This window comes from Hippopotamus amphibius, chromosome 3 (genome assembly GCF_030028045.1).
Source record: "Hippopotamus amphibius kiboko isolate mHipAmp2 chromosome 3, mHipAmp2.hap2, whole genome shotgun sequence".
Lineage (NCBI taxonomy): Eukaryota > Metazoa > Chordata > Mammalia > Artiodactyla > Hippopotamidae > Hippopotamus > Hippopotamus amphibius.
In genome coordinates, this window is record NC_080188.1 from 195,434,676 (window position 1) to 195,460,663 (window position 25,988).

A 25,988-nucleotide genomic window follows, 5' to 3' on the forward strand; every position below is an offset into this window, starting at 1 on the left:
AATAAATTAGAAATGAAAAAGAAGAACTTACAGCTGTCACCACAGAAGAGATTACTACAACCAACTATATGCCAATAAAATGGACACCCAGAAGACGTGAATAAATTCCTAGAAAAGTACAATCTCCCAAGACTGAACTGGGAAGAAATAGAAAACATGAACAGACTAATTACCAGTAATGACATTGAATCTGTCTTCACAGGTGAATTCTGCCAAAAATTTAGAGAGGAGTTAACACCTATCATTTTCAAAGTATTCCAAAAAATTGCAGAGGAAGGAATGCTTCTGAACTCATTCTGCAAGAGTAGAATCACCAAACCAGACAAAAATATCACATAAAAGAAAATTACAGGCCAATATCACCAGACAAAAATATCACAAAAAAGAAAATTATAGGCCAATATCATTATGGACATAGATGCAGAAATCCTCAACAAAATATTAGCAAATCAAATTCAACAGTACATTAAAAAGATCATACACCTTATCAAGTGGGATTTATCCCAAGTAGGATACAAAGACAGTTAAATATCTGAAAATCAATCAACATGATACCCCACATTGACAGACTGAAGAATAAAAATCACATGACCATCTTAAAAGATACAGAAAATGCTTTGACAAAATTCAACATCCATTCCTGATAAAAACTCTCCACAAAGTGTGGATGAAGGGAACATACCTCAACATAAAAAAGGCCATATATGATAAGCCTACAGCTAGCAACATACTCAATGGTGAAAAAGCTGAAAGCATTTCCTCTAAGATCAGGAAGAAGACTAGGATGTCCACTCTCACCACTTTTATTCAACATAGTATTAGAATTGCTAGCCACAAAATAAATTAATTTAAAAAAGAGATATGGATACACACATACACAATGGAATATTACTCAAAGAAGAATGAAATTTTGCCATTTTGCAACATGGATGGACTTGGAAGGTATTATGCTAAGAGAAATGTCAGACAGAGAAAGACAAATACTGCATGTTTTCACTTGCATGTGGAATCTAAAAAATAAGACAAATGAATATAATAAAACAGAAACAGACTGAGATATAGAGAATAAACCAGTGATTACCGATGGGGAGATGGAAGGCGGGAAGGGCAAGATAGAGATAGGTTATTAAGAGGTATGTACAAAGTAGTATGTATAAAATAAATAAGCTAGAAGGAAATATTGTACAACTTAGGAGATATAGTGAATATTATAACTTTAAGTGGAGTATAATCTACAAAAATTTTGAATCACTATGTTATACACTTGAAAAATAATATAATATTGTAAATCAACTATACCTCCATAAAAAAATAAAAAGCACAGAATAAACAAAAATTTTTTTTTAAGAAGAATGCTTAGCAGACTAGAGAGCTTTAGAGTGCTATAAAACTTCCTATAGAGATGGCTATTATAAACGTAAGTGCTCATATAAAAGCAGGTGTCATTATTAAAGTAGTTGCTCATATAAAAGTAGGTGCTCACAGCTAGCATGGAGGCTGAAAAAATAAATAAAATGCCTTGGTTGATCACTATGCCAGGCAGGCAGCCTTCACTGAGAGCCTAACTAAATCTTTGGAGCAGTTCAAAAGGCTATTGTAGAATGCCCATGGCCAGCTCCAGTCAGAAAGTAGGTACTGGGAGAAATCTTGGTATAAATCACATGTCAATCAGCCACCCTTTGTTCTCTTTTGCTGGTTTAAAGCTACTTTTATCTATGTTCATTATAAAGCCACTATTTACAAAAAAATTTTTTTTTATTGGCTGCATTGGGTCTTTGTTGCTGCACATGGGCTTTCTGTAGTTGTGGTGAGTAGGGGCTACTCTTCATTATGGTGTGCAGGCTTCTCATTGTGGTGGCTTCTCTTGTTGCGGAGCATGGGCTCTAGCTGCACAGGCTTCAGTAGTTGTGGCACATGGGCTCAATAGTTGTGGCTTGAGGGCTCTAGAGAACAGGCTCAGTAGTTGTGATGCATGGGCTTAGTTGCTCTGTGGCATGTGGGATTTTCCTGGACCGGGGCTCAAACCCGTGTCTCCTTCATTGGCAGGTGGATTCTTAACCACTGCGCCACCAGAGAGGCCCATAAAGCCACTATGCTTAATGCTGCTTCTTGCATCCTTAATCACAGGTTGGTATGAGCCCAGTACCAAGATGCAGTTGACTAGTGAACGGATGGTTGGGTTTGTACACATTTTCATTTGGGAATGTATTAGTTTGCTAGGTCTGCCATAACAAATGACCACAAACTAGGTGGCTTAAAACAAGGTATTTATTCTCTCATATTTCTGGAGGCTAGAAGTCCAAAATCAAGGTGCCAGCCAGGTCTGTTCCTTCTGGAGATGGAGGGAGAATCTGTTCTAGGCCTCTCTCCCAGCTCCTGGTGGTGACCGGCACGGCTCACAGCTGCATCACCCATCAGTGCCTCCACCATCATGAGGGGAGCAGAATAGGTGACCCCAGTACGTGCCACTTTGGCACGTAGATTGGTTTGGGCTGAAGGTGAGTAAGACTCAGCTGACAGAGGAAAAGCTTTTTTTTGCCCTCTCCCTAAAAGAATTTAGATAGAGGGCCTGTACCAGGAAGAAAGCAAATACTGAGGATAACTTTCTACATCAGAAAGACTTCTTTGCATCTTCTTATGAATGGTCCTCCTCCCCTTTGAACCCTGACCCCAATCCCTTCTCCTTAGCTCAGGATGGCATATAAACCTCAGTTGCCTGACTCTCTTTGAGGTCCCATGTATGTAAAATCTGTTTGTCTTCTATTAGTCTGTCTTATGCCAATTTAATTATTAGAGCAGCCAAGGAGCCTAGGAGGGAAGAAAGGGAGAATTTTCCTCCCACGCAATCATGTGGCATTTTCCCGTGAGTCTCTGTCTGAACCTCCTTCTCCCTGTCAGCACTGTCATGATTGTGGGACCAGCCTTATGCAGTACAAGGTCACATTCACTTGATTACTCTATTACCAAGTAAGTTCACATTCAGCTCCCAGGTGGACAATTTTTTTTGTGTGTGTGTGGTTGGAGGGGGAGCACTTTTTAGCCCAATACAGAGGCCACCCAGCCTCTCTTGGTTCCAGTTCCCTGTACTAATCAGTTGGTTTTCTGGGTAAATGAACTCAACCATTATGTGACTTTTTAGATGGACCATACCACAATATGCTAAGTAACCTAACCCAAATGCCCTATTATGTTATATTTAGAAAAGGAGCTTCCTATCTCCACTGGAAAATACTCAGCGAGCTTTTCTGGGACCTGTCTTTTGTAACTAGACTTTTATAGAAATAGAATTGAAAGGGGGCTAGAAAACAGATGGTGTTTATTTGTAGGCTATCTTACTTTTATAGATTTTACAAATAAGACACGCTATTTGTTTTTGATTTACCTAATGATCTCCACACTACAAATTTCATTGCCATGCACCAAACTATTCTTGATAAGTGATGCCAAAATATTACAACACTGTTCGACAATCCAATAGGAGTATTTTGGCTGCAGACAGGTCACTGGGTGGCCTACAGTGCTCGTTCTGGATTTGTAGCCTATGAGTTACGACCCGTAATCTGGACCACTCTGTTATCTTGGTAAACTGGTGCCTCTTTTTCTTTTTTCTTTTCTTTTTCTTTTCTTTTCTTTTCTTTTCTTTTCTTTTCTTTTCTTTTCTTTTCTTTTCTTTTCTTTTCTTTTCTTTTCTTCCCTTCCTTCTTTCCCTACCTTCCTTCCTTCCCTCTCTCTCCTTTTTTCTTTTTCTTCCTTCTTTCCTTCCTCTTCTTCCCTCCCCTCCCTCCCTACCTCCTTCATTTCAATTCATTTCAATTTCATTTCATTCAGCAGTTATTTACTGTCAGGTGCCATCCTGGGAATGCAGTGGTGAACAGGGTTGCCAAAGTTCTTGTCCTCATGGAACTTGTATTCTAATGAGAGAAACAGATGATTAAAAACAATGAGAATGTAATTTCAGCTGGATGAAATTTCTGTGGTTAAAGTGAAGCAGAACTAGGGTCTGCAGAACGATGGAGGTGTGTATGCAGGGAGGAAGGGCTATTTTAGACAGGGTGGCCAGGGCAGGCCTCTCTGGGAGTGATTTTCCACAGAGGCTTGAGTAAAATGAGGGAGCCAGAGTAAGCTCTGAGGGAAGACAATTTTAGATGGAGGCAAAAGCAATTGTAATGTGCTTCTCACGATATCTGAGGATGAGCAGGGATGCAGTTCTGGCCAGAGTGGAGGGAGAAGGGGGGACGAAGGAGGAGGACAGAGGGCACTGGCCATGTGTGGTCTCACAGCAGCAGTAAGGAGTTTGGAGTTTTTCTTAAGTGTGCAGTTGGGGCAGGAATTTCTGTTTATAAGTAAGTATACTGCATTTTGTGCATTTGCCTAATGTGAATTATTTCCTGAAGAGTCTAGGTGACTTTTGATTAAAAAAAAAAAATGAATGCTTGAACCTGAAAAGCTGAGACCTTGACCCTAAACTTGGCCAAACTTGCCGTGATGCTGCTCGGCTATGTGAAGCCAGGTAGTTGTCCTCTTAGGTTTTTAAAAAATTCATGAGGATTCTTTCCATTTTAAGACATACAAATCTATCAGAAAATTTGTCCTAAAGAAGCTAAGCAAAGAAAGAGAGTTATCACCTTATAACTGAAGAGCCTGTAGGTAGCTGGCTTCAGGTGTGGCTTCATCCAGCTCAGCGACCACATCATGTGATCCCAGCTCTGCTTCAGCTCCATTCCTGGTCCTCATCATCTTGCTTCCTAGAAGCTGGAGTGTCACAGCTACAGGGAGTCTGAATCTCAAATCCTCATCCCTTGCATTACCAACTAAAATGAGCAAAAGAGAGAGCATCTCCTCTGATAGATGGTGTGCAATGCAGAGCAGGTAGGGGGGAAGAGAGGAAATGTCTTTCTCAGAAGTCCTAGCCAGTGGTCCTTCAAGTATCCCTGGACTGATTTCCACCATGGGTCCACTCCTGAGTCAAATCTTTGGCCAGGGAAATGTAATTTTCTTGTTGGCTTAAGCCAATCACACCTCTCCCTAGAGCTAAGGGTAGTGTCCATCCACCCACAAGATGGAGAAAGGGGTGACTCTCTAAAGAAAAGTCTGAGTGTGTTGGCAGAAAGTAAGGAGGGAATTTTAGACAAACTCTAGCCTGTTTAGCACAGTCCTTGAGCTAAAATGGTTTTTATGTTTTTAAGTGGTTGAAAAAAAAAAAGAAAAATAATGTTTTGTAACACATGGAAATTATATAAAATTCCAGCTCTGGTGTCTCCAGGAAGGGTGTGATTTGAGCACAGCTATGCTTCTTTCATCTGTTGTCTGTCGCTGCTTTCACATCACAGCGAGAGTATTTGCGACAGAGAGCATGCGACATACAACACTTAAGTAAAGCCTATTCACTATCAGAGAAAACGTTTGCAGCCCACAGCACCAGACCATCTAAATTAGATTAAGCAAATTAAAAAAAAGGAGTTGATGGCTAACATAAGTGAAAATTTTGGGGGTGGATATGTTTTCAGGTCTGGCTGGAACTGGGAGCCTCAGTCACGGTCTCATTGCTGTTCTCTCCCTTCCTCTTGCACTCTTTTTCTCTTTCCATCTCAGCTCTGATTTTTTCGGTGTTAGATTTGTTGCCAGGGATGCTTCTCCCAAGTCACAGGAAATATACTGCTAGACTTACATTGTGCTCACAGCTTGTGAACCCAGAAAATGTATACATCCCAAGGGCTTCTCCAAAAGCCCATGGGAAAATTCTGCTCGTTCTGCCATGGGACTACAGCTCATTGACGGCATGAACTGCGGGGCCTGGAAAGGGAAGGATTCTGACCAGCCAGCCTGGGTGATGTGCTCACCCTTGCATCTGAGGTCCCGAGGCCAAGGGTGCATATAGCCCGCCAAGGGCAGTGGGAAATTCCCCAAAAGAGAGCAGGCTGGACGACAAAAAAAGCATCAGATGTTTACTAACCATCCCCCTTTAAATTATTTAAAAGTCTGTTTTATTTTGTGTTAATAGATAGACAGTAATCAAATCAAATCACAGATATTGAGTTTATTTCAATAAATTTGTTTTTGAAAGTATTTCTCTCAGTAGGGGTGTATGGTGAAAATGTGTGAGTGATCCCCATTTCAAGTTTAGGAGCTATTCTGTGACAAGCAGTTGGCATTATAAAGCAGATTTTTCTCCCCAAAGCCGATTCAAGGGACTCTGTGTCTGTTTCTCCAGTCAAAGCGTAAAACAAAAGGGAATGTTTTCACAGCAAACAGCTTTTCAGAGAGAACAGTTGCTTGGGCAGTTCTTTGGAGCGAAGGGATTTAGATGTGGTGGAAAAGGCATAAGGCCCAGATACCTGATGAAACTTGTCAACACTTTTAATTCTACATCTGTTGTTGATCACACTGTAGGACTTGTTAATATGTTTATGATCACGTCGCCACGATGGAAAACACCAAGGAGAACGGTCGCGTCTAGTCAGGTGGGGCACCGGGTCCTTCATGTATATTTGATGACAAACAATCCCACTAAAACACGGCTGGGTTATGTCTGGGATAATGTACCTCCTAAGAAGCCTTGTCTTTGGTTTTGCTATTCTTGCGCCCCAGGCATAAGCAAGTAGAAGAATTCAAGCCATTTAAGCCAAGGCAGTGGCATAGGAACCAGCTCCCCCATCAGCAAAGCATCAGCTTTATGTGGCGTCTAGTTAGGCTCTCAGGGCTGTCATCCCTCATCTGCTTAGCGAGTGAACAGAGAAGCTGGCTTTTCAACATGGCATGTGCTGGAGTTCGGATACTTGCTAAGTACCACTAGTTGTTAATGTGGAGAAAATACTGGGGGCTTGTACTACCCTATTATAGTTAATGTTTCCTATCAACACTGAAGTCAACCTTTTGCAGCAGTAAATTAAAATTGAATTTTTTCCCTAGCCTGTGATAGGTCTGCCCTCCTGTCCCCCACCAATCGCCTTTGAATGAGCTGTGAGAAGCAGAATTACCATCCCATGAAGTCCGCTGGCTGACACACCACACAGGAAGTCTGGTGGGTTCTCACTGAAAATGCTTCATGCTTTAATAAAATAACTGCATGAGGGCCATTTTGAGTAATCAAAGAAGATGAAATTCAGAGTGGTGCAGCAGGAGCCATTTATACAGCGGCACTCCCATACCCTCCAGCAGTCCTAGCCCCCGGGGGTGGGGTCTGGTCCACCTGTGCACACCCAGTGCCTAGCAGGGTCCCTGGCACACAGCAAGTGCTGCATAAATGAACATGTGTGTTCCCTGTCTGTGAAGACGTTCGTTTCAGTTGCCAAAGTGGGGACTAAATAAGGAGTTTCGGATTAACAGATACACACTACTGGGCTTCCTTAGTGGCGCAGTGGTTAAGAATCCGCCTGCCAGTGCAGGGGACACGGGTTCAAGCCCTGGTCCAGGAAGATCCCACATGCCGTGGAGCAACTAAGCCCATTAGCTACAACTACTGAGCCCATGAGCCGCAACTACTGAAGCCCACGCTCCTAGAGCCCGTGCTCCACAACAGAAGAAGCCACCACAGTGAGGAGCCTGTGCACCACAATGAAGAGTAGCCCCCTCTGGCCATGACTAGAGAAAGCCCACGTGCAGCAACGAAGACCCAACGAAGCCAATAAATAAATAAATTAATTAAAAACAACAACAAAAACAAAACAGATACACACTACTGTATCGAAAATAGATAAACAATAAGGGTCTACTGTAGAGCACAGGAAACTACATTCAATATTTTGTAATAACCTATAAAGGTAAAGAATCTGAAAAGGAATATATATATAATATATGTAATATATACATAAAACTGAATCACTGCACTGTTCACCTGAAACTAACACAATATTGTAAATCAACTAAACTTCAATTTTAAAAATTTAAAAAAATGAATATGTGTAACGATCTCACATCGTACTATTAGAGTTTTACACATACTTTAACTTCTACACTAAAAGCCATGGTTCTTGAAAGAAGAATCTATCAGGAACCATAGCCTAGTGCCTTCATGTCTAGTATGTGTGAAATATCCATTTTGAAGTGAAAATATGATATCTATTGCACCTAAAATATTTTGTCCACAGGAAGTCGAAAGTGTGTCTGTGCAGTGGTTTCCGTGTATTCTGATTTCCTCTTCGTAATGGCTTATGTTCTCATGAGGACTCTTTTTTATTGTCTTCATTGATGATCTGCACAGGGTAGAGGGATTTCAGCAGATGGTGCCCATAGCTGGTCTTTTCTTCTCCACGTTAAAAATAAAATGAAGGACAGGATAAAGCTGTAAACTAGGGAGGCGGGGAATCCCAAGTTGAAATACTCCCTGGTGGTTTTTTGCGGCTTTATTTGGGAATGATCTTTACCCTTATGTTTACTGGCTGTAAGATAAAGTTGGGAATAACTCCCTCAGAACAATATCTAAGTAGAAAATGAATATCCCAAAAGGAAAAATACCAAGAATGTATTTAGGAGCCTTGATGATGGGTTCAAACTAGGCAGTGAGGGGTGACAGGGAAAATGAAATGGACAGACACCATCTGGATGGCAGCTGTGAAGGCCCAATGAGGAAAACCAAACCCAAAGACTCACAGAAGTTATAGCGAAAAGTGACACACTGGGATCACGCCAGTTGGATTGTACAACAAAGGGTTTTTGGCTTCTCGACTCTAAGCTCGATGGGGTTGGGGCAGTGCCTGTGTTTGCTCACGGTATCACACCCAGGCTGTACTCTCACACTGGGCAAGTGGTGCGTGCTTAATAAATATTTGATGAATGAATAAACGATTTGTAGAGTCAAAAGTTGTAGTCTCCAACTCTGCGTAGCCTTGATGATGAGTTATTAAGAGCATGGAGACAGGGAAGCCTCCAGAGTAGCTAAGTGTCGGGAGGATACTTGTTATGTTCTGTATTCATGTCCTTTTCAGCGTTTTTCTCATTTGCATTCTTTTTTCCACCTCCTCAACCCTCTTATTCCTTTTTTACATAAAAGGTATTTGCAAATGCTTGCAGAAGTATTGCTCAAGGAGAGCAACTTTCCTTTCAAGATCCATGTAGATTTCTGGTAGTATGAACATGCACTTTGGATAATTATTATTATTTTTTCAGATGAGTGTAACACCTTTCCACTAGAGAATATTGTTTTGGTTTGAGAATTTTCACATTTTCTGTAAATAGAAAAAAACGACTCTCCTTTGTGGCAAGGACTTGAAAAAAGAATTATTCCCAAATAGGTCTCATTAAGACAACAAAATCAGTTTATGTCCCAAGAGCTTCTCTCTCTGCACCATCTTGCAGGAATCCCATCTGTTTTTGACTGTTGGTGTAACAGTGAAAGTAATCTTTTAAGTTAATGCCTAGCAACAAGGTGATTTAGCAGACATGCTAAAACAATATGTTTTTATAAAGGTTTGCTTGTCAAATTTGATGGAGTTTGACTAAGAAAAATGGTCAAGGAAGATCTAGCTATTAAAACTCATGTTTACCTTTACAATGACTCTCTGTAACAGGAAAGGAAAGAGCCATCATAAACAGATGATTTAAAACGGGGAACACGGTCCTAAATGCTCATTTCATGTGAAACGGCCCCGTACTTAAATTTATTGTCAGTGAAATCATAAGATTGGGCTCACTTGTGCTCCTGGTACTATGCTAGATTCAAAGAATAATGTCTTGAACTTCCTCCTCTTTCTTTGACCTCTTTCCATAAAGCATAAGGGTGACTAAGCACCGAGAAAGTCTATCACCATTTTTCAAGTCGATGGAGCATTTAATATAAACAAACCTTGCAACTCTTTGCTGGTCTATGGGTGAAACCTTGCCAGAGTGTTTTATATTAGCTAGTGTTTGAAGGTAATCATTATTTTCCGCCTTCAAAATTATCTTAGCGAGTGCTATAAATTTAAGATATGCAAATCTACAGTGAACAGGTACTATCTGTAAAGCAAAGTGGACTCTGACAAGTGGAATAAGATTTATTGCTTGAATCATTTCTAAATGCACAGAAGGATTTAAGGCAGAATGTTCCTTACCCAAAAGATGTAAGCATCAAGTGACTTGTGCCAAGTACTATACAAATGCTGGATATTGTTATATCTGTAATTAAAGAATACTAAATAAATAACGTGAAATGTTGTTGAAAGTCTTTTTAACTGCATTATTTTAACTCCTCAAGTCCAGAACCAAAGTTTAGGTGTGTCCTGGGAATTTTGGAGTTTGGGGTATCAGCAGGGACTATATTTAGGTTGGATGATTTTAGCTTAAAATATCAGAAACCCTCAACTCAGTATGACTAAAGCAACAGGCTAGTTGTTATTTTACAAAACAAACGGCCCAGAGTTACTTGCAGGATCATCCAGGATCTTCTTTGCTGTTAATTTTTTCTGCCCATCCTCAGATCCTCAGGTGTGATTATCTGTGATACCCACCAGGGCTCTTGTCCTCTTTAATCGGTAGAAATTGACCAGAGGCCAGACAGTAAACTCAGGCCAGGCTTTTCTGGGGCCCCTGCTCAGCAGAGGGAGTGAGAACAAACAGCAGGCTCCCTGCTGGCTCCCTGGGTGGGGGCAGGCTTGTTCCTCACATGGGGTCAGGGCAGGGGTGTGTCCCGGGGTCGGGCTGGAGGGGCGGCTTAAGTGGTTTGCCCGCCCGTAGGTGGGACTGTGTGCAGGGGGCATGCACAGGACCCTGCTTTTGCTCCTAAGACTCTGTTTTTGCTCCAGACTCTTCGAAAGTGGCAGTTGGGTCTTTTTGTCTCTTTGTGTCTTTTGGGACCAGAATTTGTCCCCACTGTGCGTGCACGCACACAGTTATTTTTAGTCCCATATAATTTCTTTGTATTTTGTTGCTCGAGGAGAGGTGTGTCCAGGTGCAAGCATTGCAGCAGAGGCTCCCAGGTCCCAGCAACGTGTCCCAGGTCCTAGCCTGTTTCACATGCAAAGGGAAAAAAGGGATGGTGTCTTGCTGCCTATTTAAATTAAGGAGTGAGGGACTCTTTCCCAGAAGCCCTGACAGACTGCACGTCCTGCCTCCTGACGAGAATGGTGCTGCCACGCACCCACTCGGCGCCCATGGGGAGAGGACCCCGTGACCAGCTTAGACAGACCTGGGTCCAACCCTGGATGCGGGTCAGGGCCCATGATGGAGAGGGGCTTCTGTCGGAGAGGAAGGGGAATGAACACCGGGTAACTGAGCGACAGAATCCGCAGCACGCGGGTCTGTGGTCTTAGGCCCCTTCTCACTTCTTTTTGACTTGCTCTCTGCTAATTTTCTCATTGCTTTAATTAACCCATGTTTTTATCATTTCTCTGGGAGTGACTCTTTCTTAAACCTCAGATTCATATTGCCAAGAGTCTGCTAGAAATCTCAACTTTGATATTTATAAGACGTATCTCATCACTTAAACACTTAAGCCTGGGTATCTTTGACCCTGGTTAGTAATGTCACCATTTCCACAGTGTGGCCGTTTAAAAACATAGCCTCGAATTCTTTGACACCCCTTTCATCGAGGGCTGGGCTTTATATTCCCACCTCTTGGATCTGGGCTTAGGCCTGCTTTGACCAATAGGGTACCGTGAAGGGGATGCTATGAGGCTTTCGAGGCTAGATCATAAAAGCCGGGGACCTCTTTCCTACTGTACCGGGGCACGTGCTGCCGGAGCCCTGAGGTGAGCTCCAGACAGTCACGCGTCAGCCTCGCCTGGGTGCCAGAGCTGAGAGGGAGGAGCTTCCAGATGATTCCAGCTCTGGGCCGTCAGGTCAGACCCAGTTACTCCTTCGCTCTTCCCGGCTGAAGCTTCAGCTGTTTGGGCAGGAGCGGGCCTTCCCTCCTGTGCCGTGTGAATTCTCGACCCGCAGGATTCGTGAAAGGGAAGTTTGTGTCTTCCAAAGATGACCGCCACAAAGTCTCATTCCAGATGCGTTCCTGCCCTGGGTTTCCTCCTACCGTGCGGTGGGGTCTGTGTCCCCATCCCTTGAACCTGGGCAGGCCTTTGACGGCTGTACCCCACAGGGCACAGAAGAAGTGAAGCCAGATGGCTTCTGAGGCTGGGCTGTAAAGCCCCTTGCCGCTTCTGCCTTGGTCTCTTGGTCTCTCCAGATGCTCCCTGTTCCGATTCTTCCTCTCAAAGCCCAGCCTTCATGCTGAGAGGGCCTAAGCCACTTGGAGAGCCCCCATGTGGGTGCCGTGGTCCCCCACCCCGGCCGATGCAGGCTTCGTGTGGTCCCCGGCGAGGGGGAAGGTATGTGGCTAAATGACCCTGCAAATGGCTCTGAGTCTGGCTGTTCCAGTCACTCCCAGACAGGAGGCACCTCCCGGCTGGAGCACCAGATGTTGTGGAACAGGCTCCACTGTCCTCACTGTGCACTCTCTAAATTCCGACCCACAGAATTGAGTAGTACAAGAGAGTGACTGTGGTTTTGTGACATCAGGTTTGGGGTGGTTGGATATCCACCGCAGCGGATACCCAGAAGAGTAGCCTAGTTAATTGATTATTGTCTTAAACCACTCAGGTCTGGGATGGTTTGTTATGTGGTGATAGATAACGGAACCCTCTGCTACTCGTGTTTGAAAATATTTCACTTTTTCCTTTCTTTTATTCCATGTTCATTCAGAATTCTTATTCCATGAATTTTTGTTGCATTCCTTGACCTTTTTTTGGGGGAGGGGGGAGTAATAATGTGACTTTCCTTTATTCTCTTAATAAAATTTACATCAATCAATTAAAACAATCTTACATTCCTGAGAAAACCCCACTTAGTCATGCTAGAGTATTCTCTTACATTTGGTTCAGGTTTATTTCCTAGAATGTTGTTAGAGATTTTTATGTCTATGTTATGAGCGGTATTAACCTGCAGTTTTCTTTTCTTGTAGGTTCTGGTATCAGGGTAACAATGGCTTCAGTGAATGAGCTAGGAAAAATTGCTCCGTTCTCTATTTTCTGGAAGAGTTGGTGTAACACTGGTAAAACAGCGTCAGTTCATGTCTGATAGAGTTCACCAGGAGAGACGTTTCGACCTGGGAATTTCCTCCTTGGGAAGTGTTTATGACCCTGGTTATCATTTCAGTCTTTTTCAGGTGGTAGTCACGCCCCCTCCTTTATCCTCGCAACTGGTGATCTGAATTTTCTCTTTTTATTTCTCTTTCAATCTTGCTAAAGTTTTATTAACCTTTAAAAAAATTCTCTTTTAGCTTGTTAATTTTCTCTACTGTATAATTTCCTTTTCTGCTCTTATTTTTTATTATTTTTTCACTTCTACCTATTTTGGCATCCCTTGGATTTATCCTCTCCTTTTATTCCCACTGCCATTGCTTTGTTGAGGCATTTCCACCCTTTTCTAGATGGTTTCAGTAATCCCTTAACGGATCTCCTGCTCCCCGCTTTCCCACCTCCTGTTTCTAGAGCTCCTCTCCCTGAACTCTCCCACACTTGGCCCCAGGGTTGTCACAGGAAACAGAGCTGAAGGGTCACTCCGTGCTCAGACACTGGCCATGACCCCCCATGGCTCACAGAACCAAGCCTAAATTCCTTATACGGGGTTCAGACCTCTCCCAGACTCTACACTCTGGCCAGAGGACTGTAGCTCTTCTCTACGTGCTCCGGTCTTGGTTTTACTCCAGAAATGTCCTCTGTGCCAGGGCCCTTCCTCTCCAGTGTCCCTCCTCAGAGTCCACCTCAAAGCCTGCCACCTTCCAATATGGTCAGTGAGGCTTCCTGGATCTGCTGTGGACAGAAATTGTCTCATGTCCTTAGAAGACGTCATTTTACGACTAATGAAGGATGTGTCGCATCTGCCTCCTTTTACAATCACCCCTGGAAATGTGTTGTCATCACTCACCATTTTGTTACCGAATGCAGGCCGTGTGCCCGACACACATGGAGGCCAAGCAAACCAAAGCAGTGTTTGGAGCAGAGACAGGTGTATCGCAGGGCAGCAAGGGACAGGTGGCTCGTGCCCCAAACCCCAAGCTCCTTGAAGGGTTTCAGCAAAGCTATTTTAAAGGCAAGGTGAGGAAGGGGCATGCTTAATTGTTGCAAAGTTCTTGGTGTCACAATCCTCTGTTCTTGCAGCTGTCCACGTAGGTCAGGTCACAATGTTCCTGTAAATCTCCAATAAAACAAATGTTATTCTCTGTTTTTCAACTTTTTATCTCTGTATGAATGGACTCTTAAAGATCAGAGCCTTGAGAATAGGCTGTCTTGTATATCTCAGGCTATGGGCATCGTTCTGTCACAAAAGGTGCAGAGCCAGCGAGACTCAGCACAGGCAACAGAACAGACGTAATATGGAGTCATGCCTTCTTCCCTGTTACATATTGTGATCTCCGAAAGGCAGGAATTATCTTTTATTCATCTTAAAACTTCTGACCTGGGAAAGCACATAGTCCTTACTCAATAAACATTTGCTAAAATGAATGGAATTTTGGCTTTGTTTTGTTTTGTTTTATCCATTGTCACGAGATTCCTTTATCTATGTTGGCTCTTCCATGAAATCCTCGCATTCGTTTCCCAGAGGTGCCGTAAAAACAACCACAAACTTGGTAGCTTAAAACAGCAGACATTCTCTTCCAATTCTGGAAGCCAGAAGTCTGGAGGCGGTAATGCCTCTGAAGTTCAAGGCGGGAGTCTCTTCTTTGCCCCTTCCAGCTCCTGGTGGCTTTCCTCGGTGCTCCTTGGCTTGTGGCCACACCACTTCACTCTGCTTCTGTCTTCACATTACCTCTTCTCTGCATGTGTGATGGGTCTCCTGCCTCTGTTTTATGAGGACACTCCTTAAGATTTTAAGCTAATTACATCTTTTACAACAGAAGCTAATATTCACAGGTTCTGGGCATTTGCCATTTTTTGACCTACCACACTCCTTAAAGCCACTGAGATCTGCTCTCTTTATATCTGTTTTCCTCCTTTTGCAAATTTTTTTCTTTTTCTTTGGAATTCTTATTGAATAGTAAATATCTGCAGGTTCTTTTTCAAGATTGCTTTTCACCTTAAATCTCCTGTTTTTTTTTAAGTTTTAAGAACCGATATCCATTGCGTGGGATATTTTAATGGCAGTGAAATATATATTTGTATCTCCTTGGTCTTTTCCTGGCTTTCAGTAACAAATGTAATAAATGAAATTTATTTGCAGAAGGTACCTGCTAAGTTAGCTTTTGGATTTCCAACCAAAACATGAACTACATAGAGAACGGTAGGCAAGCCCAGTAGCTCTTTGGCAGGTGAAGAGAGCTAGAAAACTGGTTAGAAACCCTGCATCTGCAAGTAACATAAAACCAACTTACAGTGGACTAAATAAGTAGGAGTTTTTTTTTTTTCGGCTGTGTTGGGTCTTTGTTGCTGTGTGTGGGCTTTCTCCAGTTGTGGCGAGCAGGGGCTACAGTTTGTTGCAATGCGCAGGCTTCTCATTGCGGTGGCTTCTACTGTTGTGGAGCACGGGCTCTAGGCACGGGCTTCAGTAGTTGCAGTACACGGGCTCAGCAGTTGTGGTGCAGGGGCTTAGTTGTTCCATGGCATGTGGGATCTTCCTGGACGAGGGCTTGAACCCGTGTCCCCTGCATTGACAGGTGGATTCTTAACCTTTGTGCCACCAGGGAAGCCCTGGGAATTTCTTGTTTTTAAAACAATGTTGCTGTTGGCCAATCACCGAGATGTCAGTTAAGGATTTCTTAGATACTCTTGGATTTTCCTCAGAGTCAAGAGACAGTCTCCCCAGTAGCTCCCAGCATCCTATCTACATCCAAGGCAGGAAAGGAGTGCTCCCTAGTCATGTTTACTTCTGTTTATAAGAATTAAAAAAAATGCCTTTCTAAAGTCCCCAGCAGACTTGCAGTTATATCTTATTGGCCAGAATGTCTCCTAGTTTTAAGGAAAGTGGGGAAACTGGTATTTATCCTGTAACAGTGAAGGTGTGGAGAGAAGCAGCATCTAGCACCCCAAAATATGCCTCTCTGGCATAATCTTGAGCTGGTTATTATTATTATTTTTTGAGCTGGTTATTTTGGAGAAATAGCAGACACAGAAAAAGTTCTGAAAACTGAGCAGAAGTGACCCTCTTGTAAGAGAAATTTACATTTATAAGGGAAATCCCCATTTGTAAGCGTGCCTTTCTCTTGTGCCAGGAAGAGGAGGGTGACTAGAACTCTAGAAACTCTTATCAGTGGAGAAGGCACTGACTTAAGTTTGCATAATGACCTTATCCTTTTTGTGCTTTTCTTGGTCACCTCTCAGAACAGGGCTTCCCCCCAGCCGATATCCTTCTTTTGTCTTTAGCTGGAGATGGTATTTAAGGTGATGGCTTGGGCCATTTGGGGGGAGTTACTCAGTTTTCCTGGGTCTTGGGTCTCTCCCATAGATACAGGAGATGTACATATTATTAAGCTTTTGTTTCTTCTCCTGTTAATCTGTCTTTTAATCCAGGGGGGTCTCAGCCAAGAACATGGAAGGGTAGAGGGAACATTATTTTTCTTCCCCTACAGTGGCAAAGTAGGAGAAGGTTTGGAATATCTTGCTAGAAGAGCTCAAAACTAGATTCTGCCTTAGAGTTAAAATTGATCTTCATGTTATTCTATAGCTAATTCTGTTAGCATCCTGAGGCCATTATATCAAGGATAGAACTCATCCTGAATTTTCAGTTTCAAGTAAGTATTGACCACAGAAAACCCTTGTAACAAATGTTAGAGTTTTGCCTTCATCCCTTGAGATGTCCTCAAGCAGACCTCCTCTCTATGTTGCAAATGACAAAATAATCACATCAAAGGGCTTCTTCTGCTCATGAGAGGTGAAGGAACACTATGTCAAGAGCTGGGAACAGGCTGAGATTTGACCCTACTTGCAGGGAAGCAGGTTAGCCTGCCACTCACTTGGATACTGGCGGAAGCATGAGACTCCTGGGTCAGAAACAGAGAAATTTATTTCTTACTCACGGCAGCAGCCACATTCCCGTTCCAGTTCTCTGAGCCCCAGTTCCCACAGGGTGACGTGAAGAAAATCAGATGACACCTGCACGCTCATTGGGTTGGAATAGGAGTTTATGGAACCAGAATCTTATGTACTGTGGAGTGAATATGCCTGCTCTTTGCCCTGGTGGGAAGCACTGTTTCTGCCTTCCAAAGACTTTTGCTAGGAAGCATCCTTGAAATGACAGCCTGAAACAAAAGCAGTCAGGACCTGTGCTTGCAAGATGTGTGGAAATATAGGAGACTAGGAAAACTGTCACTAGACTCGAGTCCATCACATACATCCTGCCGGCTCAGTCCTCTCTAACTGGCCTGTACCACTACTGTTACAAGAACCAACAGAATTGTCTTGCAGAAAGCGTATCAGTTTTGGATACTTGCTAACTCTTTCTCTCTCTCTCTTTTAAATAAATTTATTTATTTATCTCTTGGCTGCATTGGGTCTTTGTTGCTGTGCACTGGCTTTCTCTAGTTGTGGCGAGCGGGAGCTACTCTTGGCTGCGGTGTGTAGGCTTCTCATTATGGTGGCTTCTCTTGTTGTGGAGCATGGGCTCTAGGCATGTGGGCTTCAGTAGTTGTGGCACGTGGGCTCCACAGTTGTGGCTCATGGGCTCTAGAGCGCAGGCTCAGTAGTTGTGGTGCACGGGCTTAGTTGCTCCATGGCATGTGGGATCTTCCTGGACCAGGGCTTGAACCCATGCTCCCTGCATTGGCAGGCGGATTCTTAACCACTAGGCCACCAGGGAAGTCCTCTTTCTCTTTTTTAAAAAATTTTTATTGTATATTAGCCTATAATTGATTTACTATGTTACGTTAGTTTCAGGTTTACAACAAAGTGATTCAGTTATAGATATACATGTATCTATTCTTTTTCAAATTCTTTTCCCATGTAGGTTATTACAGAATATTGAGCAGAGTTCCCTGTGCTGTACAGTAGGTCCTGGCTGGCTATCTATTTGAAATATACTAATGTGTACACGTCAGTCCCAAACTCCCATGTATCCCTCGCCTAACCTTTCCCCTTTGGTAACCGTGTTTTGTTTTCTGAGTCCGTGGGCAGCTCGCTGCTTCTTGTTTTAATGCACCCAGGATGGCCCTGTGCTCCCCTGCCTACCCCCATCTCACCACGCTGCCCCTCCAAGCGCCCTGCTCCGCTGCTCTCACCGTGTCCCTAGGCATTGTCACTAGCACTGAGAAAAGCATTACTTTCAAATTTGTGTACTGAATAGGTTATTTCACTGAAAGACAAGAGGTTCTAACCTGAGCGAATGAGTACATAGTGCTGATGAAGCCTTCTGACCATGGAGAGGCTAGAGTCCACCCATTCTGTGAAAAGACAGTGAGTGATTTGGGGGCAGGCAATGCAGTCTTGACTTAAATGGGTTCTGGATGAATCTGATTATAAAAGCTTCACAGCTGGTCACCTTCAGCTGAGCAGTATAGTTGACCATTGACTAGTAATGATATTGAATTTCTGTTGAAAGCATCCTATGTTATCAGCTGGGTAGGATTTTTTTTTCCCTAAAGGCTGGAAATAGGTTTTAAAAAGCTAAATTGACTTCATCACAGATATAGGCCAAATTCTTTGTTAATGATAACACCTGTGGTAAAAGAAAACTATCCAGTTATCCTTAAGATACAAAGGAGGTCATACAAATTATACTGTAGAGAAGACCTTTTAAGATTTTATGAAGGACATACAAAAAAGCTGGCTAAAGGGCTTCCACTAGGAATTTCAATAGTACCAGAAGTTAAGGGTACTAGGAAAGCCAAGCATACGGAGGTCAGGACAGGCTCTGTGACACTGTGGAGGAGGGAGCATTTAGTGGGAGCTCACCAACCAGTCAATCAGGATTTGTGGTCAACTGCAAGGCCTCAACCAAAAACTGGACCCCGTGTCTAGCCCCTGGGGTTTATTGGGAACCATGCCTGGGAGGAGGGGGCACCTCTTCCAGCACGTCATGGATGGGTTCCTGCTGTGATCCCAGATGTGCAGGGCTTCACAGGTAGCTTTTCCACATTAGGAGGACAAGAGCCTTGCTCTGAACGGCCATCTAGATGAAGGCTTCCCTGAGCCTGCTGACCTATCTGACCTCAAATATTAGTATTCTCAGCTACATCTGTTTCCTTCCTGTCCTCTCTCTGCATCGCACACCTCACTCTCCACCCCAACCCTCTGCTTCTGCTGGTTTTCCCCTGCTTGGACCACCCTGCCATCTTCTTTCCACTGGCAGGAACCTACTGCTTTCACCCATCTCAGGCTGCCCTCCTACCTCTGAGACGGTCCTGACCACGTGTTGGTCAGCATCGTGGTTACAATTTACTACATTGTCAGCTCAGTTTCTCTGCTGCTGCTTTGGCATTTCTGTCTTGTATCTCCCCCACGACAGAGCCTCTGTGTCTATCATCATGCTATGCACTTAACGTTTAAAAATCTTTTTCTTGCAAAATGAATGCCTTTTAAGTCCACCAAGGGCCAGAAGGTGAGCACAAAAGCAAAAAACCCATCAGCCCTCTGAGATCACCAGAGCAGCCGAAGAGATTCTCACCTTTGTATGAGTCGTGCCGCCCTGCAGTCTGCCCACAGCAGGGAGGTTTGATGTAGATGGGCGTGGAAACAAAGGCTAAAAAGCAGTTTCTTTGAAATATTCTTAGGAAGCATCAATTCCATTTTTTTTCTCATTTTTTTTTTAATAATTGAGCTTTTGGTGCTGGGTCAATGCTACCTATTCTAGGGCGGTGCTGTCCACGAGGGCGGTGACCCGCCACGGCTTTGTTCTGGAGCAATGCTCCTCTCTGCTCAAAAGAGGAGCGCTCCCTTATAGGGGCGCCTATAAGGTAAGGGGAGAGACAGGAGACTGCGAGCCAGCGTGAGTGTGAAGGGGGGTAGATGCCAGAGAAGAGGGGAGAACAAACCCATTTGTTTGTCAAGACAAGAGATCACAGGAGGAGGAGCGCTGTCTCGTTGCAGTTCTCCAACTTGAAGTACAGAAGAACTGTGTACGGAGTACCAACGAAAAAAAATATTGTCTGCCACATCAGCAAACACAGATGTGGCTGCCATCAGGCCATCACATTGCAGCTGCCCTGCTTCGAGCCCTGAGGGATCTCAGAATGGAAACAGGGTGCCTGCCACCAAGCCATGAGCCACTGCAGCCACACACCCGTGCCCTCCCAGCAGTGCACGCTGAGGGAACTCAGGAGGAGAAAGCACAGGCTACTGGCCCCAGAGAGCTGAGGTGCACATCCCAGGAATGATTTCGGCCAGCCCAGACCCTTGCCGCTTCCCATACACAGAGAAGCACTAAATTCCTTAACTTGAGGTGTCTGGTTTTCTCTGATTAACAGCAATCTGCGGAAGTTCCAGCTACCTGGTGTTTGCTGAGAAAGCCCCTACATCTCCTGACTCCTCCCTTACCTCCTCGGAGCGGTCTCTGTGTCCCGGGCTCAAGTCCTCCGTTTTGCCCACCAAATAAAACAATTCTCAGCTTTTAGGTTATACAATTTTTTTCAGTTGACAGGAACTTGTGAAAAAAGATTCCTGAACCTCAACCCAGGCCCATCATGTAAGGATATGCGGGGAGGGGGTCCAGGTGGGGGTGGGGGAGACAGAGAGCAGGGATCCACATTTTACATTTTTGAGAAAAATCAGAAGCTTTTGATCCAGAGGGTCTGAAGACCACATTTTAAGACACAGCATGACTTTTGGAGACAGATGAACGCAGTCTGGCCACCTTCTAGCAGCACAGACTTAATCACACAGAGCCTCCCTTTTCTGTGAAAGGAAGGTGATATCAACACACCTCATGCGGCTGTCAGGAAGTTTAAAGCACTGCCTCCTGCGTGGTGCCTGGCGCAGGCTGTCTTTGGAAATATTTACAATTGTAACATTTTAGAAAAGGTAATACATGGATCTATCTGAAATAATCCTCTATTTGAAGTGATGTGAGTTGGCAGAATCTCTTTCACACAGACCCTTGTGTACAGTAAAGGTCCAAATGTCTGTTCTTTCATTTTTGTGTTTGTGGTAAGGCAAAAGCATCCCATGTTACAAAATTCACCGGGGGAAGATAATCTGCTTATTGTAGCATCTCTATCCACTGTTTTTTTTTTTTTTCTTCTTCTTCTTCGTTTTACTTTTCATGGAAATAATAAAGCTGAGAATTATTGTAGTTTCAAACTTGACAGTAAAAATGCTTAACCCTCACGCTGGTTCTGGACAGGGGTTTATTTAATCATGTGGAACCAAGGGGATGTTCTGGAAGAGCACAGACGTCTTCTAAGAAAGCTAAATCCCAAAGTGAAAAAAGTTATCCCAAACCACTTGGCTTCGTTATAACCTATTAGGACTCAATTGTTGTATGACTTTATATAAGCATTTAAATCTACAATAATGTCTCATGACGGGTTGCTACTGTGTGAAACCGAATACTTGGAAAACTGGTAACTTGGAAAAGATTGAGATTCTTTAGAAAAATCAGATGAGTTTAACTTCAAATAGCCAGTTGTCCTAATACATTTAGTATGCCCTTTTTCTTTATTTTGTCTTGAGCTTTGGTCATCTCAGGCTGAGGGACGGTGATCTTCATAGGAAGCCACTGAATCCCTTGGGTTATTTTGTTTAGTTTCCTGGACTATTTAAATTATGATTTTTAAAAAATAAAGTGATAGAATACGATACCTTCCTTTTGCTTTCCACTGCATTGTGACAAAATCTTTACCTGACAGATTATTTCTTAAATGTTAAAAACCACTAATTATATTTATTTCACAGGTTAAAGCATAAATAGCAAAAATGAATTCACAGCATATGATTGTGTATTTTCAGAACTTACTTTCTTAGAAAGATATTCAGCCTGCAAAACTGAATTTCAATGTAAATGCATGCACTCAGAATATTAGAGTTGAAAAAGAACTTAAAGGTCATCTGAGCCGTATTTTTATAGGAAAAATAGTTTTAAAATGCCAGTGTATTATTTTGGCCATTTATTTATTTATTTATTTTATTTTTTGCCATTTTTTTTTTAAGCTTCACTGTTTACAGATATCTTAGTCAGCCTAGCTGTTAGCAGTAATTCCCTATGAAGAGAGCTGTAACAGCTTTTGGATATCCCCAAATTGTCATTTCCTTTGCATGGTTTCCCTCTGTGAATTGTTGGAGATACGCTTTCTCTGTTTAGTAACTGTATCTGATACTTAGATATTCTGACTGCAGATGTCATTGGCCTTCACCAGTATTTACATAACTATTTAAGTAAGTAAAATATAACTTAAGTAACAGATATCAAGATGGCTTAGACAGGAGAAATGGAGCATAACTTAAAATGTTTTAAAAATAGCCCTTTTCTTATTATAAAAGTAATATTTGCTCATTTGGGGAAGTTAGCATAATGCACAGAGAAGAAAACAAATTTCCAGGAATAATTCCACTATCTTAAAAAAAAAGCTAATACTTTAATAGCTTGATGTATGTTCTTTGTTCCTCTACCAAATTCTTCACTTTACTTAAAGTTTTCTATCATCTTTAGGGGCATTTCATTGCTTTTATAACCCTATATCTCAATAGTTCACCACCCCCACAGTTTATATTTTGCCTTCTTCTCAGCCTGAGGAAATAATGATCTTTTCTGATGGTTTCCCAGATGAGTGTCCAGTTTGCTTTTCTGTCTTCTCCCCCTGCTGTTTCCACAGCTCTCTTCTTTACTTCTTTGCTGAATAATAATTTAGGAATAGGCTGATTTTTGAGGTCCCTGAAGAGGCTTCTAGAATTCCACGGTGAGGTTAGACTGAGAGCGGCCTGTGTCATACCCTCATCTGACCGCCTTTCCCACCCACTCCGGTCATTAAATACCCAGTAGCAGTTAACTGGGGGCTGGTGATTGGTGACTCATGATGCTCGAATGCGGGGGGTGCTTAGATGCTGGGAGATTACAAAACCACATATGCCGTTTCTTTTTTTGCTCCGGAGTTTCTTTTCTTGAGAGAAGATACAGTATTCTTTTGGGAAGGAAGTTGCAAACGATCTCTAAAAGCAAAACATGTATAAGACAAAATTTCCAGCCTGATATGGAGCAGTGATGGTGACTCAGAGCGTGCTATTCAGAAGAGGGTCCTAAGTACGAACGTGGAGGTGGTGCTGTGAATACATCTAGGAAGTGGGGGATCCGGAGGGAGACTGAGAAGAGTCTCATTGGATGTTCACATAAGATGGGTTTGGGGTCCCATCTTTGTGAACAGAGCACTGTCACTGTAGCTGTAAGGTTAGTCATGATCTTAAGTGTGGAGGAGAACCGAAGCTCCTTTTATCGTGCAGGTCTGTCAGAACTGAAGCAGTTTTCCCAGTTCGTGTCAGCAGGAGCTTCGTTGGTGGCGTTGGGATTGGAGCCTGTGTCTCCTGTTTCTTTGTATGCCGCCTTCTTCAGTATTATTCTTTATTCCTCTAAGAAGGAATGTGCTGTTTATCACTTCTCTCCCTGTTTTCCCTTATTTCATTTATCCAAATCCTCAAAGAGTTAACCCCCTGTCATCTTCAGGGAGTGACTTCATTGCCTTTATGCCCCTAGGTCTCAAGAGTTAGACGCCTTGGACGATGCCACTGACCTCTTCGGCACTCTCTGTGACCCAGTGGTCCCACGCGGTGGTGCTCGGGTCAGGCAGACGGGAGCTGCAGCGCGGTCTGCACCTCTTCCCAGTCCTGGGGCCCTGAAGACGCAGTTTACCTCTCTGTCCTGCGCTGCCCACATCTGGAAGATGTAGATAGTAAGACCACCGCACGCATGGGGTGGCCTCACAGCTGTAAGTGTCACACGTTGTAATGTATACGCTCAGCATGTCGTGTGGCCTTACCATGTGACTCAGTGGTATTGTCATTGCAGTGAGGTCTCATTCCACACAACCACGTGAAGTATTTCTTAAGTAGGACTTAAAAACAAGAGTGAGAATTTTTTTTTTAAAGTGTGATCAAGGTTTCAGAATCTGCCATGAAATCTTAAACTGCTGATAGAAGCCTGTTCTGCATATGAATCTAAGCTACTGCGGAGCCTGCAACGTGGTTCAAAAACCTCACAGAGGGTCCCCAAGCCTTCAGGAAATCCCAGAGAGGCAAGCTAGGTGAGCTGTAGGTGTCCCGCAGAACCAGACTCAGATCATAATCCCCCGCGTAACTGCAAAGCTTTCTGCAAAGTGGCATTCCGTGCACTGGGTGGAGAACGTGATGTCAAGAGCCATCAAACGTCGTGAGAGCCTCCCCTGCAGCACATAAACACAGTGAGCTGGAAAACAAACAGAAATCCCCATCCCTACACTGCGTCGTGAAAGGGCATTTTAGTTCAAATGTGGGAAGCGGTGCCAAAAAATCTGAAGGCAGGCAGGCCGAGGCAAACGAGAATAGAGCAGAGAATTTGTCGTACCTTTGTGATTCACACAGCAGCCTGTGCAGCCCGACCGCAAGCCGGCCAGATGTTGGCCATCTGACTCTTTATAGCTGTGGTCTGTTTTTCCTTTAAAGCCCCCTTTCCTCTCTGTGTTCCCGGACACTTGGCATTTCTCTTGAAGTGCAACCCAAGTGGAATAAAGAAGAATTAGTCTTCTTCTCAATTTTCAGGACAACATCTCTTTAAGAGAAATATTTTGCAACCTACAAAGTCCTTGATTGAATTTACATCATGGCAAGGAAATCCAGCCAAGTGACTGATAGCCTTGGAGTCAAACAGGCCTGGAGCAGAACCACTACGCGTAGTGTAAGCTCAGGAAAGAGGTTTAATCTGTCTGTGCCATAGTTTCTTCCACAGTGAGATGGAGATAATAATAATAATAATAGTAATACCTATCACATAGGATTAAATTATATATTAAAAACGTTAGCCATTGCACTTGGTGCATAGTAAGCTCTCAATAAATATTAGTTGTTATATCTAATAATTGATTTTATTCCTGAGACCATTACTTCTATGAGTTCCACAGACCAAACTTCCAAGCCAAAGAAGACAAAGGTAGAATAATTTTGTATCAGTTTATTGGTGACTCTGTCTCTTAACAAGTATTGACTTCAAAAGAGGATGCAGCTCTACTTCTGAGATCTGAAGAACACGTACGTGCGTCACGTGTATCTCAGCGCTGGGACCGTGCACCTGAGAATTCATCGCTGTCCCAGGGCAGGTGCATCCACCCGCCCACATCAGGGGCCAGATTCCTCCATCTGGCCCAGGATACGCCTCGCCCTTTCTCCATAAGAGGATGACTGGGAAAACGGAAGGAAGACCCTAAACTCCCCCCATTGGTGAGAAGGGTGAGGTGAAGGCAAAACGCCACGCTGACGCTTAGAGTCATGGCTCAGAATTAGTTTATGGAGAATGGGTCATTTTATAATTCTGAATTTATTTTCATGTTTTAAAAAATGATGAATGTAAATCACAAAACTCAACCACTGTTTAGAACAAGCTTCCCCCTCACCAAAGAAAACTGAGCTCCTTTTAAGTGTAATGTATCCGTGTAATTGCTTTAGAGAAAGCTCGGGAGGAAACTGGAGATGTTTTCAGTGCCGGAAGGTGGACTCTCTCACTTTGGTCATGTTAAATGTCAACACATTTCGATGGAGAGCATAAGGTCTGACGACACAAGAAAAGATCCTACCCAGTGACACACGCGGCCAGACAACAGCTGTCATCGTTTTAGGGAGTGGAAAAATAGCGAACGTATGATGTGCTCTGCTGAAAAGCCTTTGCGGTCAATCACAAAAACTATGACATTCTTCCATAAGTTTTTAAATATGTGGGCAAAGAAAAAACTAAGGTGGTTCTCAAATCTACCTAATCATCAGCGTTACAGAAGGGCACTTCTAGAAAATTCTGACTCCTGGGCACTGCCCCTGAAGGCTGTGGCTCAGCGACTCTAAAGAGAGGCCCAGGATGACCAGTGAGGGACACCCCCTGCCCCACGCTGTCTGTGAGTCCAGGTGTGTGTGTGGCATCAGAACGAGTCATGGTTGAGTGGGAACAGGGCTGTGATGGCTGTGGAAGGCCTGTCTTCTCCTCAGCTG